This window comes from Oryx dammah, unplaced genomic scaffold (genome assembly GCF_014754425.2).
Source record: "Oryx dammah isolate SB20612 unplaced genomic scaffold, SCBI_Odam_1.1 HiC_scaffold_2, whole genome shotgun sequence".
NCBI lineage: Eukaryota > Metazoa > Chordata > Mammalia > Artiodactyla > Bovidae > Oryx > Oryx dammah.
The window spans coordinates 163,360,066-163,378,845 of record NW_024070186.1 but is presented as its reverse complement, the minus strand read 5'-3'; the positions used below and the strand labels follow the sequence as shown (position 1 = coordinate 163,378,845).

General features: G+C 45.4%; 1 protein-coding gene across 15 annotated transcripts in view; it reads right to left on the bottom strand.

Moving 5' to 3' along the window:
- The window catches only part of RBFOX1 (RNA binding fox-1 homolog 1), a 1,681,944-nt gene that overhangs the window by 413,429 nt on the left and 1,249,735 nt on the right, over positions 1–18,780 (bottom strand). The gene's annotated exons all lie outside the window — the stretch shown is intronic.

The window sequence follows — 18,780 nt, the reverse complement described above, 5'->3', positions numbered from 1 at the left end:
GTTATAATACTCTCCTTACAAGATTGTTGTGGGGAGCCCTCTAAATAATGTAGCAATGCACTTGAAAAATTCCTTGGGCTCGAGTCCACTTTTGTGAGTGTAGGGTTGATTCATGGTGGTTGGTTACATGGTAGCCTGATCATCTCCACTTATACAAAGGCCAGCATTTAAGGGACTGCTCACTTCTTGCTGGTTGACCCCAAACATCCCAGCTCCATGAATAAACAAAGCCCCATATTGCTTAAGCTAGTTCCTGAGTTAGTTTTCTGTCCCTTGCAACTAATAGATTCTGGGTTAATTCAAGAGTAACCATGGGAAGACCAGATATACATACATGCATGCTTTAAAAAAGTCATATGGGATACTTTTTGCTTATCTGTATCAGCAAACATTTTATAGAACTTTCCAGGCAAGAATACTGGAGTGGGTTGCCATTTCCTTCTCCAATGCATGAAAGTGAAAAGTGAAAGTAAAGTCACTCAGTCATGCCCAACTCTTAGCAACCCCATGGACTGCAGCCTACCAGGCTCCTCCGTCCATGGGATTTTCCAGGCAAGAGTACTGGAGTGGGTTGCCATTGCCTTCTCCGATCTAAGCACTTTAGAAACTTTAATTGATTCAATCTTTTAACAAGTCTCTGATTTTGGTGCCTGTATTAGCCCCATTATACAGATGAGGAAGTATCATTCAGAAAGTTCAAATCATTCATGGCTAAGTTGAATGGGAGGGCCGAAGGTCTGTGTAATTCCTCTTCTAACTTTCCATTCCTGAGGATGCTGGTGTATTTGCTAAATAAGGCATCCTGGAAACCTACGAAGGAGCCAACACCAGCTCTCAGGTGTGCATGCGTGCATGAATGCGTGCTCAGTCGTGTCTGGCTCTTTGCAACCACATGGACCTCAGTCCGCCAGGCTCCTGTGTCCATGGAATTTCCCAGACAAGAATACTCAAGTGGGTTGCTGTTTCCTCCTCCAGAGGATCTTCCTGACCCAGGGACTGAACCCGTGTCTCCTGCATTGGCAGGAGGATTCTTTACCACTGAACCACCTGGTACCTACATCATGAACCTTGTCTCCATGCTGAAATCTCCTGTAAGTAAGCCCTAGGAAAAACTGCATGAATGGTAAGCAAGAACTGAAATATTTCCTTCCAGAGAAATCCCACTGCTTCAGAGCCATGACAACACAGATCAAGCTATATTCAGACCCGGACTCAAAAACAGCAACCTGACATCAACCCACCACCATCCACATCTTCTTTCTAAATAATGTTTGGCAGAGAGTGCTGTTTGCCCCTTCTCCAAATAAAACTCACTGGGCTGGGTCATTTTGAGGAGCGTATTTTTATGCACACCCACCTATCACAGATCTGAACTCAACAAGTTGGCATTCCATAACATAATTACTGTGTTCGTTTGCATCGCCCCCCAACAATATTGGATAGAGCTTGGGGTGGAAATTCGCAGATTCCAGGGTGCACGGCTGTGTTAGGGTTACAACCCAGACCTCGCTTCCTTGGAGACTCCATGGCTGACCTCAAAGCTGAATACTTCTTTTAGGACCGAAATAGAACAAAGGGACAAAAGGGAATGGAAAGATTTAAAATTAGGATTAAAAAAAAAAAAAAAAAGAAAGCTTGGCACTGGAGTGGCCTTCCTTAAACCGCTTGAAACTTACCAACGATGCCCAACTTTTGCTGTGGTTTATCCCCATATGTTCCCACACTCCCTCTGAGACCTAACTTTTGCAGGCGCTATTTATCATTCTGGCTAGCGGTGTGCTCATCTGCCTACCATGCTAAGCAGCCCTCGTTGTTATTTTTATAATTACTGGGAGTCTTTTTCATGTTGCACTCCGCCAGAATCCCAGCTCACCACACACCTGCTATACTCAGAACACATGGAGAGAGTGGGGAGGGTCTGACAGTAAAGAAGAGGGGAAGATGGTCTTCCTGCTCACAATGAAAAGCAAAATCAAGAATAAAGAAGTCCCTGTGTACCATTTTTTTTTTAAGGCTATACTCGGGGTCAGCTTGCTCTTTATCAAACACTCTATGCTCATTGAAAAGAATGTTCATTAGAATAAATGCTGGCTGCACTTTTTTAACAAATATAAATTTCTTTTGTCATTGTAGTGACCACAGTGCATATCATCATCCCCGTTTTATAGATGAGAAAACTGAAACAAAGAAAGGTAACTTGCTAGTGGGCATACGTGATGGCAAGGGGCAGATTTGGACCTGATTTAAATCCAAGTGCTCTGCAACTGTTCTACTAGACAGCGTTCTCATCAGTGTCACCACCATCACCAAACATCAGCATCCTTGCCATCTCTATTGCCACCACCATCACCACCACCAGCACCTTCACCACCATCAGCACGACCACCGTCATCACCCAGAGCATCACACTCTGCCCACTACACCACCAACACCATCAGTTCCTCCAGTGCTATCACTACCAGCATCAGAACCAGCACCACCATCTCCATCACCACCATCAGGACCAGCATCAGCACCTCCATCACTGTTATCACGACCAGCATCAACACCACCATCACCATCACCACCTCCATCACCACCATCAGGACCAGCATCAGCACCTCCATCACTGTTACCACCACATCATTGTTATCACTACCAGCATCAACACCACCATCACCATCACCAGCATCAGGACCAGCATTAGGACCATCACCACCACCACCACCACCAGGACAATCATTCCTGAGCTCTCATTTGCCAGGGGCTGTTCTGGGAGCTGTACAAATCACCTCATGCCATGATCATGACAACCCCACGTTACTGGCCCTGCTATACCTCTATTTCACAAATGTAGAAACGAAGCTCCAGAGAGGTTAAGAGACATGCCCACTTAGCTGGTCAGAGGTCTGAAAGATTCATAATGTTTTAAAGATCCAGAGCCACTTCTGCTGGATACCAACAGGAATGCATCTAACTTCCAAGCTCCCCTGACCAGACGTGGGGGATGGAGGCATTGCTCCTGGGACATTTCATCCAACTAGCTCTCCACTCCTCACTCAGTATTTCTGAAGTCTGCTGCTAAGAGGGGAGAGGTCACACTGTCAATGTGGGTGCCATTCTCTGCGGTAACTGCTACCAAACCAGGTGCGGGGCCAGCCGCTGAGATTCGGAGCCCTAGCCAAGCAGACTCCAGGGAGCACAGACTGGAGCTGGCTTGTAACTCTCCTCGGTGAAGCCCCCTGTATTCCAGGGCGGTGCCTCTTGAGACATTACCATCCTCCCCCAGCTCTCAGATGCCCCGCCCTGCAGGATATTACAAGTGCTCGCCTTTGGCTGAATACCTGCAGTGGGGGGTGGAGAATGTCACAGGGAATATCAGGCTTATTTTTCAAACTTTTCCCTCCTGTCCATCTCTTGTATCAACTCCCGGGACCGTCATCTTGCGTCTGAATTATTGCAGCAGCTTCCTACCTGAGCCTCTGCTTTCAATCTCCTTCCCTGATACTCTTGACTCCACAGAACAGCCCCACTGGTCTTTTTAAAGGCTAAATTCAATCATACTTGCCCCCTGCTTAAAGACCCTCTGTGGGGAAGGAGAGGGTGAGACAAATTCAGACAGTAGCACTGAAACATATCCGTTACCATATGTAAAACAGGTAGCCAGCGGGAAGCTTCTGTATAGCACCAGGGAGCTTGGCCCAGTGCCCTGTGACGACCTCGAGAGGTGGGTGGGAAGCTCAAGAGAGAGAGGATGTGTACACATTTACGGCTGATTCACGTTGCTGTCAGGCAGAAACCAACACAACATTGTAAAGCTATTATCCTCCAATTAGAAGTAAATTTTTAAAAAAGACCCTCTGCGTTCGTCTTTTTTTTTTCCTTTGTATTTCTCTTGGATTCAAATCCACCCGGACTCGGATGCTTCTAAAGCCCTGTGGCTTCTGGCCCCTCTCTGTCTCTCCTGCCCTAGCTCACTGTCCCGCAGGCCCCTTGGCCTTTCTCAGCCTCCCCTGAGATCACACGGGTTGGGACGCACACATCTCCACCCACCTCTCTGTCCACTTCCTACTTGGCCTCAGTCTCAATGCAGCTGCCTTAGAGGGAACACTCTTCACCTCTGAATCCAGCCCCTTTTGTTTTCTGCGGACCCTTCTTTCAGACCCTTTCCCACCACTTGCCATACGGATGTATCAAGTGATCACTAATCTCAACACACTGTGAGCTCCATGAAGGAAAAAATGATGTGGGTTGTTCCTTCCTGTGTCTCTTTAGGGACTAACCTCATTTCTGAGGCAGCGCAGAGGCTAAGTAAACATTTGTTGAATGAGTGAGCGATTAAATTAATTATTAACCAATTACTTAAGTGAGAGAATGAGGTCTGAGCCAGTCATTATGGGTGACACACGCTTTGTTGTAGATGATTCGGTAAGTCTCAGCAATAGATCATGAAGTGTGAGGAACACTCTACAAACGGCAAGTCTTCTCCGAGAGTCTGGGATAAACTTTGAAAAGTCTGTCTCACGTGTCAGGCAAGAGTTGTCTTATGTAATATAGTAATTGCTGGCTTGAATTAAAGACATCATTATTTTGGAGAGTTGTTCTTTTTCTGATATAAAAAGTGAAGGATCCACCTCTTATATGAACACATCTCTTATATATCATCTTCTTGGCATGCTACACAATTAAGAAGGAAATGTGATTTGATTTTTTTGGAGGGGGGAATGGACATTTTCCACAAAGCCAAGAAAAGCTATCAGAATAAAGGACTGTTTATTTGGGTGAATCACCAGCTTTGCACAAATCCCAAGTGCTAATTGCATAATGGGTCTTTACAAAATGCCATAATACGGGTTCGGCTGGTGTCTCTGCTTTTGGTTTGAAAAATAGATTGTTTAATAACCCATCAAAGCTATATGTAAACCGAGTAAACAATGGAGCAGATGTTGACTGCTGTCTTGTGCCTCGTAGACATAATTAAAGACAATGAGACACTCACGAATGCAGAGAATGGAGGACAAACACAGACACAAAAACCAGTACAATATGAATGGAAGCTGTGTGTGCTGGACACCTGCTTTCTCAGTGCAAAACGCTGTATATTTCCTGTGATGGCGAACGGCTGTACCGTCCTTTATTTACTTATGTAAATATGTACACTCTGTTCTCCACTTCTCAAGAAGATGAGACTGGGAAAGGTAGTCTTTCCAGAACTGAATATTTGTTTCCATTTCATGACTGCTGACTAAGACCCTGGACAGTTTCAAAAAACGTTTTTTCATTTTCTCGTAAGCCTCAATGTGAAAAAGAACCAGTTAGCCAAAACGTTCCCATCTCTAAAAGAAATTAAAGCCCCGGTTTGAGTGGGGGTTGGTTGCAGCTTTATTCATTTGTCTCTGCATTCAATCTTTCATGCATTATTTAGGGAGTCTACTAAACTGACATGTTTATTTCCTAAAATCCTTACATCTCTTTGTGTGTGTGTGTGTGTGTTTTTTTAATTAAGGTGCATTTCTATAAAATCAAACTTTCATCTTATGGTAAAAAGAAGCCTGTTGGATAGCATATGTAAAGTATGATCCTAATTTTCTAAGTATTCTGTTTCCCCCTCAAACTCCTACTCAGATCTCTGTTAGTTGTTATCAATCAGTTCTATAGGGGAACAAATAAAACCACATGCAAAATGAAATGAACGATACAATGAAGAGAACACATGCGCAATATCCCCTCCACCCCTTCCCCCTAGAAATTCAGGACTTTTCTCTGTGGATACCTTGAAAAAGGAATGGACGGTGGTAAATACACCATGTGACTATATCATTTTTTCCCCTTTAATTAGGAACAACAAAAAAGGAGGGATTAAAATTCACTCTTTGTGGCTCACTAGAGAGGAGAGAGTTTCCAAGATCCAGAATTCTCAATTCAGAAAATAAATATCTTCTCTCAGCTTTAAAACGAAGCCAAGTCCTTTTTCTGTGAATAATTTAAGAAAAAAAAGTAAAGCCTCAAAATCCCATTGTTTAAAGAACCCACGTTGTCCTGTTGACTTGTAGTGAAGGAGTCTTTAGCACACTCGCCATCTCCCTGGTCTGTCATCTTTGATGGCATGAAAGAAGCGGGTGGTTCTAGTGTGGTCTGCACCTCTTTATGCTAATAAAGTGGTGTCAGCCCATTTTCACAGACACCATAAAGCACGAACTCCAAATGGTAAACAAATAGGGCTGTGACGCCACTGAGAAACAAACGAATCAACCCTGAAACACCCTAGATAGATGGCACCCCCTCTTTCGTTCATCCTTTCTAGGAAGGCAGTGGAGATGCCCTGAGGTGGACCTGATTAAACCCACAACACACACACACACACACAGGCAGACGCTCAGGAAGGTTGTAAAGCACTAAATTCTTCTGATTGGTGAAGCAGTCTCCACTGCATTGAGGAAAACAGCCTGGCGAGCCCAGATCCCACCTCCAGAAATTCCTTTATTAACAAGACCGGCCCTCACGTGAACAAAAGCAGTGGCTTGGGGTGTATAAATCATTAATACGGTGCCGGGCAGTGACTGCACTTCCTGAGTTGGATGGAGAGCTGCTCAGCACAGAGGGGATCTGGGGATCAGAACTGGCAGTAGAGACAGGCAGGCCACTCTTCTCCCAGCGCTGGCCATCAGCTCACCCGCTCCCCAGCTCAGCCCCCACCCCTGGGTAACAGCCTCCATGTGTGCTGCAGTTGTTTCAACAAGCATCAGAACGACTTAAAATGGCAAAAAGCTTCCAAGTCGAAACATCTCCGGACTCTTTCCCTTTTTGACATGTTTCGCCTTGAAAAGGAAGAAGAAACAAGGGTGTGGTTAGGTGCAGAGGGATGGCCTAACTGAAGCGGAGGTGTATCGGGGGGGACCAGCGCCCTGCAGGGCAAGCAGGTGGTCAAGGGGACAGCACAAACCCCAGAGCTCAGAAGCCTGGTTCTGGGGGGAGACGTGTGTGTGAGAGTGTGTGTGTGTGTGTGTGTGTGTGCGCGGCACGTGCCTTAGTCACTCAGTCCTATCTGACTCTTCGCAACCCTATGGACTGTAGCCCTCCAGGCTCCTCTGTCCATGGGATTCTCCAGACAAGAATACTCAAGTGGGTTGCCATGCCCTCCTCCAGGGGATCTTCCTGACCCAGAGATCGAACCTGGGTCTCCCGCACTGCGGGCAGATTCTTTACCTTCTGAACAACCTGGGAAGCCCCTGGAGAGAGCCAGTCTGGTTTTAAGTATGGGCTCTTCAGCGTGCGCGCACACACACACACACACACACACACACACACAACTTCCATCTAGGCCCCCCATCTTAAAAATAAAAAAAAGAAAGAAAAAAAGATTTCTTATTCCTATCAATTCCCCTGGAGGCCTTTTGTGGGGGATTAAAAGACATAATCCATGTAAAAGGGCTTAGTTTCACGTGCTTGTCATGAAGCACAGAAAAGTTATTAGTTTTTATCATTTTTCATCATCATCCTCCGCCTTGAAACCGGCTGGATGCTCTGCTTATCCACAAGACCTAACAAGCCGCATCTCCAGCTTGTAGGGAAGTCTCATTCTTTGAATGGAACCGAAAGGAGACAAAAAAAAAAAAGAGTTCTCAGGAATCCTGAGTACCGTGTTCTAAACGGAGACCCCTAGTGGAAGGTTGTGCAATTGCACCCTGAAGAGAAGGACTTTTCCACTTGGCTGTTCATTGCTAACACTTGGGGGTTTGGGAGGGGGATGGTGAGGCAGAAGGAAGGAAGCGAAAAAGCTTTACACAGATTATTTGGATGAGAGAACCTGTCAGAGGGTTTAAGTAGAGACGATCGATAAACCCTAAGCCCAGCCTTTTACACGAGGTGCTTTTGCATTTCCAGAAATTCCAGGAGTGGTTCAGATGAGAGGGATGTGAGGCTGGGAACCCCTAAGCTCTGTCCTTTTGCTTCAGAACAAACAGGACACACGATGGGAAAGACTAGAGATCTGTTTAAGAAAACTGGAGAAAGCAAGGGAACATTTCATGCAAAGATGGGTACGATAAAGGACAGAAACGGTAGGGACCCAACAGAAGCAGAAGAGATTAAGAAGATGTGGCAAGAATACACAGAACTGTAAAAAGAAAAAGTGGTCTTAATTACTGGATAACCACGATGGTGTGGTCACTCACCTAAAGCCAGACATCCTGAAGTGCAAAGTCAAGTGGGCCTTAGGAAGCATTACTATGAACAAAGCTAGTGGAGGTGACGGAATTCCAGTTGAGCTACTTAAAATCCTAAAAGATGATGCTGTTAAAGTGCGGCACTTAATATGTCAGCAAATTTGGAAAACTCAGCAGGGGCCAGAGGACTGGAAAAGGTCAGTTTTCATTCCAATCCCAAAGAAAGGCAATGCCAAAGAATGTTCAAACTACAGTACAACTGCACTCATTTCACATGCTCCCAAGGTTATGCAAAATCCTTCAAGCTAGGCTTCAAAGTATGTGAACCGAGAACTTCCAGATGTACAAGCTGGATTTAGAAAAGGCAGAGGAAACAGATATCAAATTGCCAACATCAGTTGGATCGTAGAAAAAGCAGGGGATTCCAGAAAAAACATCACTTCTGCTTCACTGACTACACTAAAGCCTTTGACTGTTTGGATCATGAAAAACGGAAAAATTCTGAAAGAGATGGGAATACCAGACTACCTTACCTATCTCCTGAGAAGGTCAAGAAGCAACAATTAGAACCTGACATGGAACAACTGACTGGTCCAAAATTGGGAAAGGAGTAAGACAAGACTGTATATTGCCACCTTGTTTATTTAACTTATATGCAGAGTACATCATGTGAAATGCTGGGTTGTGTGAATCACAGGCTGGAACTAAGACTGCCAGGAGAAATATCAACAACCTCCCATATGCAGATAATATGACTCTAATGGCAGAAAGTGAAGAGGAACTAAAGAGCCTCTTGATGAGGGTGGAAGAGGAGAGTGAAAAAGCTGGCTTAAAACAGCATTCAGAAAACTAAGATCATGGTATCCAGTCCCATCACTTCATGGCAAATAGATGGGGAAAAAGTGGAAACAGTGAGAGATTTTCTTTTCTTCAGCTCCAAAATCACTGTGGACAGTGACTGCAATCACAAAATTAAAAGACACTTGCTCCTTGGAAGAAAACCTATGACAAACCTAGACAGCATATTAAAACACAGAGACATCACTTTGCCAACAAAGGTCCGTACAGTCAAAGCTATGATTTTTCCAGTAGTCATGTATGGATATGAGAGTTGGATCATAAAGAAGGCTGAGCACTACAGAATTTATACTTTCAAATTGTGGTGCTGGAGAAGACTCTTAGAGTTCCTTGGACTGCAAGGAGATCAAACCAGCCAATCGTAAAGGAAATCAACCCTGAATATTCACTGGAAGGACTGATGCTGAAGCTGAAGCTCCAATCCTCTGGTCACCTGATGCAAAGGGTTGACTCATTATAGAAGACACTGATGTTGGAAAACATCGAAGGCAGGAGGAGAAGAGGGTGACAGAGGATGAGATAGTTGGATATCTATCCTCAGATAGTTAAAACAGCATCATTGACTCAATGGACATGAGTGTGAGCAAACTCCAGGAGACAGAGAAGGACAGGGAAGCTGGTATGTTGCTGTCTACAGGGTCACAAAGAGTCGGACAAGACTTAGCAACTGAACAACAACAAAGAGGACACGGTGACACATATGCCCTCTGGCAGGACAGATCCAGGATCTAAAATTGCACGTGTCAGCTGGACCGTCCATCCCCAGACTGGGACATCTGCCCAGGCATCAGTCAAGGACCTGGCCATCACCAAGCCCCGGAGGGACTCCCTGGACTCTCCCGGTGACCATCTTCACTTTAGCCGGCTCCCACCCAAGGAAAGCTTATGGGAATGAACTTGAAAGGGTGGCTCAGGTCTCCTGCATCCAGAACAAGGACATTCTGAATAGAAATAAGTGAAGCCCCTGCAGTGTGATTCTGTCAGCTTTTGAAAGTAAATAACTTTGCTACTGACAAGAGCAAGACAATTTTTATTTCCCCTCCTCCTGTCACAGAGCATTAATTGAGTTGTGCAGCCACTTTACAAGCCGGTACCACCAGCAGGACTTCCAGGGGTCGGGAGGAAAAAGTGGAAGAGAGCCAGGACAGGTAGGAGGAACCAAGGGACCCTAGAGAGACCCCTACCCCCTATATGCCTCGTGTGTGTCCTCAGCAAGCCACGGGGGCATGGATCATGTTGATTTGGGAGAAATTGAAAACAAAAAATGATGTTCGATAAACAGATGCTACTTCTTTTAACACAGGTATTCATTCATTCTTTCATTCACTTTTTAATAAACACCCATTGGCCACTCACCCTGTCCCAGATACTGTGCTAAGGATTAGATTTAATCTTGCAAAGAACAGTATGAAATAGTTATTCTTACCCCTATTTTTTTTTCACAGAAGGCAATTAAAGCCCCTGAATCACGTTAAGCAACTTGCTCGATCCAGTTGGATCAGCTAATTGAGTAACAGAGCTGGGATAAGCCTTCCGCTCACCACTTCTGTCCTACATACAGCTCCGGAGACACCAGTTCTTTCAAAGTAGGCTTTGCAAAAGAGCTGACACCAACTGGTTCTAAAATAATGTTGGTTCCTCAACTGAATTTTGAAAGGATCTTGAGATGGGCACTTGGAGACTGCGAAGTGTCCACTGCATCATTCCTTCTGCTTCTTTGGAGCCAAATGTTGTTCACTGTGTGGGCGGAGGACCCATCCATTGGGGAGGGGGTACCTCTCGCCTCTCACTCCTGCCTATGGGCAGAGCTCGCCCCATGCCTGGAGAAAGCTGCTGCTGCTGCTCCTAAGTCGCTTTAGTCGTGTCCGACTCTATGCAACCCCATAGACGGCAGCCCACCAGGCTCCCCCGTCCCTGGGATTCTCCAGGCTAGAACACTGGAGTGGGTTGCCATTTCCTTCTCCAGCCTGGAGAAAGCAGAACCATCTAAAGGAACAGCTGGGATATTCACTGTTGTTTTTGATAAGGAGGATCTAGTCCTTGAGGTGAGTCCCGCACAAACATCAGATGCCAAAAAAGAAAAGGCTCCTTAAGACTGAACCTTTTGTGCATTTACTCATCAGGGCTGGGAAATCTGAGGCTCCGAAATCCTATGGCTGCCTGTACTTTGTTCCACAGCTGCAAAGGTAAAAAAAAAAGAAAAAAAAGAAAAAGTCATTACCTGCCTAGGAACACACACTCATCTTCTGAATGCTTTTTGTTTTTAAACTCTGGCTCCAGTTCCTAATTTTGATTCTGTGTGTGTTTAACCACAACATAAAAAACAGGATGAAAAGAGAGGGAGGCTTTTCCTCACCTGGGAACCAGTTAGAGTGTCAGAGGCCCGAGCACCACATTCTGCCCAGTCCCACCAACTCAAAGCCCCCCGTGTTAAATATATGGCTATTGACATTAAAGATGGTGGTGGTTCAGTGGTAGAGAATCCACCTGCCAGTGCAGGAGACACAAGAGAACTGGGTTTGATCCCCGGGTTGGGAAGATCCCCTGGAGAAGGAAGTGACAATCCACTCTAGTATGCTTGCCTAGGAAACCCCATGGACAGAGGAGCCTGGCATGCTACAGTCCATGGAGTCACAAGAGTCAGACACGACTGAGTACTCAGGATAGCATAGAGATGCTAAATATATGCATATAGGTTTCCTCTACTGTGGACTCTTGACTACTGCTCTGGCAAAGAGGACAAGAGGTGACGCAGAGAAAACTAGAATTTTGCTTTTCGCAAATTGGGTCCGGAGGAATAAGCCCTTCCAGGCCAGGCATAGAAGGGGATTCCTAGGAAAGCCAATGGGCCAAGACAGTGGTAAGCAAAGCGTGGCCCTGCACCAATGGTTCACGAGATGGCACCCGGATGGACAACTGAATGGACCCTATGTGAGGATGGGGTTGGGGCGGGGGCGGCTTTGCTTTGTTCTAGAAACAATTGAGAAGATCAGCTGGCCCCTAACGGGAGCTCAAAGACTGAATGAATGAACGTGTGAATGCACAGATACTTCAATGTACAAGTATTTCAATGTCTATTGGGAAAAATGCTATCACAGCTGGGATATGATGGGATGTCTTGATTCATTTATTAGCGTGTTTCTTTGGGGTTTGGACAATCTACTTTGAAGTTCAACACATAGGTGAATACTAAGTAGATATCAACTGTTGCTGATGAGTGAATTGGCAAAAATTAGGAAAGGGATGCGTGAATAGCATTTGAGAAACTTTGGGCCACATTCCCTGTTTCTGCTGTAACAAGCCCACTCACTCACTGTGTAAGCACCATGACAGGGTTTTGACAGAAGATACCAGCAAGACTCTTGGAGCTCCACAACCAATGTCCTACTTAGGGCTTCCATCAAAACCTCTCTCCACTTGCAATCGCAAAACCTGTCTCCAACTGTCCCACAGAACAGCTCAGGAGTGGTTTTGTCTCGTTTGTTCACTGGACACTCATTTCTGTCTTTTCTCCTTTTTTCAGTGTGGCCTAAGAGGGTAACAGGCTTCCCTGATGGCTCAGATGGTAAAGAATCTGCCTGCAGTACAATAGACCTGGGTTTGATTCCCAAGTCAGGAAGATCCCCTGCAGAAGGGAATGGCAACCCACTCCAGTATTCTTGCCTACAGAATTCCTTGGACAGAGGAACCTGGTGGGCTACAGCCCATGGGGTCGCAAAGAGTCAGACACGACTGAAGGGACTCACACACACACTCACATCTTTTACATATAGGCTTCCCAGGTGGTGGTGCCATTGGTAAAGAATCCTCCTGCCAATGCAGGGGACACAAGAGACACAGTTTCGACCTCTGGGTTGGGAAGATCCCCTGGAGAAGGAAACAGCAACCCAGTACTCTTGCCTGGGAAATCTCATGGACACAGGACCTGGCGGGCTACCGTCCATGGGGTCGCAAAGAGCTGGACACGACGGAGCAACTAACACTTTCCAGAGGGCAACAGAAGCCACATTCTATCCACAGAGACCACCGCACTGGCAGCTGACCCAATTCCACCACTTACTGTCTCCCTCGGTCTCTTACATCCTCGTTTGCAGACAAGGCAGGTGGACTTGCTCTTCTCCATTCATTCCTGAAACACCTTTCTCAGCAACGCACACATCCCTTATCCTCCGGTCAGGAAAATCATCACTTTCCTCCTGGGATTCACACTGACCCAGCCGTCAGGTAAAGCCCAACAACCAATAACTGCCGCTGATCCTCACCCATCATCCTGCTTATTTCCTGCACAGCACTCTCCATGATCTGAAAACACCTCTCGATTCACTTACTTCTGCACCATCTACTCTTTTACTAGAATGTGAGCTCCAGGGTGGCGGAGATTTTCCCTAACCATTGCGCAGCATCATCCTTGATGCCTGGAAATCATGTTTTGTGTGGACAGATGACAGATGAATGATTGGACGTATAAGGGCACACAGCTGTAAAAAACATGGACAGTCACTGCCTCCTCTGATGTATAAGTACATTCCTCCTCTCGCTTCTCAGGCTCAAATGCATTCATTCATTCATCCATGGCACATTTTATTTTAGTTGGACAACTACCATGTCTCAGACTTTCTTCTAGGCATGGGGGGTAGAAGAAAACAGAAATGAAGGCATCTCTGCCACCATCTTGCCTGCGATCTAACAGGTCAGGACAAGCCAAGCAAAAGCTCCTGCTAAACCACCTGATGCTTAACAAATATAACAAGTAAAACTAACACAATATTTACTTTAACAAATATTAAAAGTAAATTAAGAAGAGAGCACTCAGGAGTAGGGTCCCGGGCAATAACAGAAAGTCGTCATCTTTTGCCTTTTTTCAGCCGAGATCCATCAGTCAGCACCACAGATGCCAGGAAGAGCTGTAACGGCAATGAAACCTTTTTTCCCCAAACTGTTTCAGGAGCCAGAAAGTTCTAACCACAGAAGCGCTTTCCCAAGCCTATAACAGGCTCGAGAATGGAACCGGGGGTCCTTTGGAAAAACCTTTCTCTAGGAGTTTCTTCCTGCAGGGGGTGTGCTCATTGCCCCCAGCTCGCCTGCACTCAGTGTGGTTGAAGGGCCAGGGCCGAGGCCAGGGCCCTCCTGAGCTATTGTGTCTGAGAGCTCACCCGACCTGACGCAGCCCCTCTGAACCGGGCCAGGCCAGGCAAGCCACATCAGGTAGACAGTCCCAGAGGAAACGCCCAGCCCTGCCAAGTTCTCATGGGGCAGCGCGTGGGGCCGAGGAAAACTTTATTGATGAATGGAATTTTCTTTGCCTTTCTTCAGTGAATTAAACAGCACACTGGGACACCTCTCCCCGTCCATCAAAAAGGTCTCTACAGAAGGGACGATTATACCCACACTTTGTCATCTCTGCTCATTCACAGGACAACCTCCTCTGCGCATCGCGCCAATGAACCAACCTGATTTTGTTTACAAGGCAGCAATTTCTCTTCCAGAAGACTATTATTTGCCTGACAAACAACACTGTTTTCATCCGGCCAAATATGAATAAACAAGCATTACATTTTCTCTTGGGGGCAGAGAGCCTGGTTAAATGAATCAGAAACCCTAAAAAAAGATTGTCTACCCTCCGTCCATCAGTTACTGGACAATTACTCAAGGGCCGGCTGCAAGGAAAACAGATGGTGTGAGTGCTAATAGGATGGGCTTTCTGGGCTCGGGTAAAGGCAGAAGCCGCCGGGTGTGTGTTCTGACACGGGGAACCGCCACGAAATGGCAGACAGAGCTGCCGAATGGCGCAGGACTCGGGTCTCTGGACTCACAGATGCCTACGGTTTTCAGGAGTGAATGCTGGATGAAATATTCTCTAGGCTGACATGGCCCAAGGAACCCTGTAGCGCTTCCCCACCCTGCTTCAACACAGATCCCTAAAAAAGGAAGAAACAGAGGGTGAACCTCGGCCCACCTGAGATATGGGTCTTTTACATGGCAGGCAAGAGCCCAATAATTCATGTCTTTCCCCTTTCATTGGAAAAATCGGAGAAACTAGGAGAATTGGTTAATTAGCCGGTTTATGACACACGATCTCTCTACAAAGAGACACGAGGTCCTCAGTTCTATCAGAGAGCCATCCAGGCTTGGGAATAAGCTCATTCCAGCCACTTAAATTCCTTAAACAATTCAGACATGAAGATAATCTATCCTAATTCTTTTCTGCATTATTGACACTATTGACTCCCCCCCGATCCACAGCACAATCTAATAAATCAACACGGGATTAAGCCGAGAAGAAAGAAGGTGATAAAGTGCCATTTGGTCCTCTATAAATCATCAGATGAAGCAGCACGAGGTAAGTAACCAGAATGAGAATTGAACTTCTCTGCACAGCCATCATTGTTACGGCCTCCCTAGTGTGTCCCAAATTTATAACCGCGGCAGGTGCGTGGGGCTGAGCACCCCCCACCCCCGACCCTGTCCCCACTGCCTTGGTGTAAGAGCCATCTTCCTGGCGACTTGGAGCTGAGATCGCTTTCTAATTAAAGACAGAAAGGGTTGATATGCAGGTTTCAGTTCAATCGCTTTCGATCTGAAGGTGTCCATAGTGAGCAATGACTTCATTTACCAGGAATTACCCTTTGTACAAACCACTTCACTATTTAAAACAAACCACATGGATCATCATTAAGTGGGGAAAAATGACCGATCGCATATTGACAGTGGCACCGTCCACTTCAGGGCCCCCCCCACCGCCCCTTCCCTTTTAATGTGGAATTTAAGCATTTGACTTGTTTTCATATTGAAGCTGATAAAAAGGTTCTCAGTGAAAAGGATCTGACAGATGAGAAGCTTTCTTAGAACAGGACTGGGAGACACTGATGGGGGTTTAGGAAGTGGGGAAAATGAAGTTAATATGCTACTGATCCTCTCCCAGGGAGTTAGAACTGAGCGTAAAACAACTCTAGGGGAAATGCGGCACGCAGTGTGAGTCCAGCAACAGACCTGTCTGTTCTGTCCACACGCTTACCATACCTAACCATGCAATGCCCTTTGGCGCATGCCCTGTGCCTTTAGGATGGACATCGAGCATCTCTTGGTGTTTTGTTGTTGTTATGAGGAATGTGTGTGGGGGGGGAGGGGGTTGTTTTCTATTTCTCTGTGAAAAACACTACTTATTCTCTTTTGACCTGGCTTGTAGTAAGCCCCTGAAAATTCTGAATCTATTCAGAATTTTCCCTCCAAGTCATACTGTTGAAATGGGTACCTGCTTTGGAAAGCTGGGCAGATTCTATACTGGGGAGGTGTGAGTTTGAAGTTCACTTGGGAGAAGTAGATTCACCATCAACGAAGACACCAGATAAAGATGCTGCAGTGTGTCAAGAACGGAGGCTGGAGCAGAAACTTGCCCTAGAGGGCAAGACCGATCCCAGAACTGTTACAAAGCTCGCCTGTCCCTTCCACCTTAAAAATGGTCCAGGGCCCCAAGATCGCCGCTCCACCCTAGAGGAATACAGATGTGGGTACATCTGTATGTGATGACATCATTGGCCTCGAGATCTAGATGCCAAAAGGACCCCTTGACATGATCCCAACCGTAGTAACATCTCTGATGTGAAAAGACAGGACAAAAAGGAAAAAAGAAAGAAATTGTAACTGTAGGAAAATACTCACTTAAAGCAGAGTCACTGGGGAATAGCAATCAATGAAATGGAATAAGTCAAATAATTTCATCACCAAAGTTGCCTCTTCTTTGGCCTGAATAAACAAGTTTGTTTTCTTTTTTGTTTTTCTGTGGCAAAATGGTTACGTCGTTTTCATTTGGTCATTCAGGGTAAACACGATGCTGAGGTATCCAGATTGATTTTTACTTTTATGAGTTGTCTTAGGAACAAATCTGGGAGGGTTTAGGAAGAGAGGTGAGATGTCAAGGCTAAGGCAAAGAAAACGGATGACGAAGTCATTTTCCTTCAATACTGGAGCACCATCAGAAGCTTCATTCCAGGAAAATGTATTTTAAGGAGGACTCAGGGGCCCCTAATTAGAGTGTGTGCCTTTTAGAAAACAGAATGATAATGCTTCCAAAATAAGAGTCGTGTTTTAATTATGTTCTTATGTAACTGGTGATCTAAATGATCAAGACTCCTGAAATATGTTTATTTCTAAATAATAATAAAAGAAAAATGTCTCCAATGAAAGTGTCATTTATCATCAGTATGGCCCCATCCAGCCATCTGATCAGCTTTGAAAATACAGATTTAGCCCTCCGGTCATCAAACTTAAATAGGGATAACAGTGATAGTTATAGATTAATAGCAGATAGAAAACACTGTAGAGATGTACAGAGAGGAGATGTACGGATGGTAACAGTAAGTGGTTCGTGGAGACTGACGTGAACTCTTTCACACCCTTCATCAGCCAACTGTCTGCACTGCTAAATAAAAGCAATGACATGAGACGTGTGCTCGGACTATCGCGCCAGCCGTGGTGAGGAGGGATGTCCTGAAGATAAAGGTCTCCCACCCTGAGAGGGAGCCTTTAGCGAGGTGGAATGTATGGCTGGAAAACCTGGTTCTCAACCTGACAGGCAAAACTACACGTCTGCCTTACTATACTTCAGGCATTAAGTGAAACTCGGGAAAAATGCACACACACAGACACACACGCAGATACACATACCGCATTCCGATGTATGTCGGCATCACCTTATCAGTGCTTTCGTAGAAAGCATTATAAGCCCTGTCAGAGACTGGCGAGAGGGTGCCTTCCACAGTGTCAAAGCCCACCTTCGTCTACTGCCATATGGAACCACAATGCTGATTCAGTCACTTCTAAATATTTGTGATGGCTGCCAAGATCCCCCTTGAACCACCCCTTTCTAGAGCAGGAATGTTTCTCCCCCTCCTCCATAGACACTGCCTGACTGATGTTAAAAACCCCTGCATTCCTCCTAGATGACTTGTCCTTTTCGAGGCAAGAATAACCTCTCATTCAAAGTCACTGTCTTCTTTGCTAAGTTGTGTCCCCCAAAGCAAAGCAATTTAACAACCTAGAAGGAAGAAACCTGAATTTATTCTTAAAAAAAAAAACAAAGAAGAAACATGCATAAAGAAACCATGAGCACACTGAACACGTGTAGTATTTTACTTGCTAGGTAATGCTTCTCAAAGTGATTAATAAATAACATGAAAGAAGTGAATACAGTAGGCAAAAGATCAGCTCATACTAATAATTTGATTAAATTCAGCTGAGGTTTAACATTTGTAGAAAGCTCCTTAGGAGACTCTTCTGGTGGGTAACTGGTATAAAACACACACACACACACTCACAGCAAAGGCACAGAAATGGTAGAAGCAGATGAATCACATCATCTGTTACCAATAACCTCTTGGGAAATGTTTCCTGGCACAACTTCCTTAATGACAAACAGGATAAAACACTATTTAAAAGGATAAACCAGTTTGGCCCTAAGATAGTAAAACGAGAAAAATTTAAAAAAGGTTGTTCTCCAAAAGACTCGAAAGAGAAAACGCGCCCAAGAAATAATTTTTCTGGAGGCAACCAACTTGATGACAAATTACCCAGATGTTCAAAGCAGAATCTTGACATTTTATGAATACGCAGGGTCTTTGGAGCGTGAGGCCCCCTGGAACACTTGTAAAGGAAGTTTAGTCAACCACAACCACACACACTTAACACATGGGACTCTTGAAGGGAGTCAATGGAAAAACAGATGAAAAGACTACAATCAGATTAAACTAGAGCAGGATCCGTGATCCTGGGAAGGAAAAAG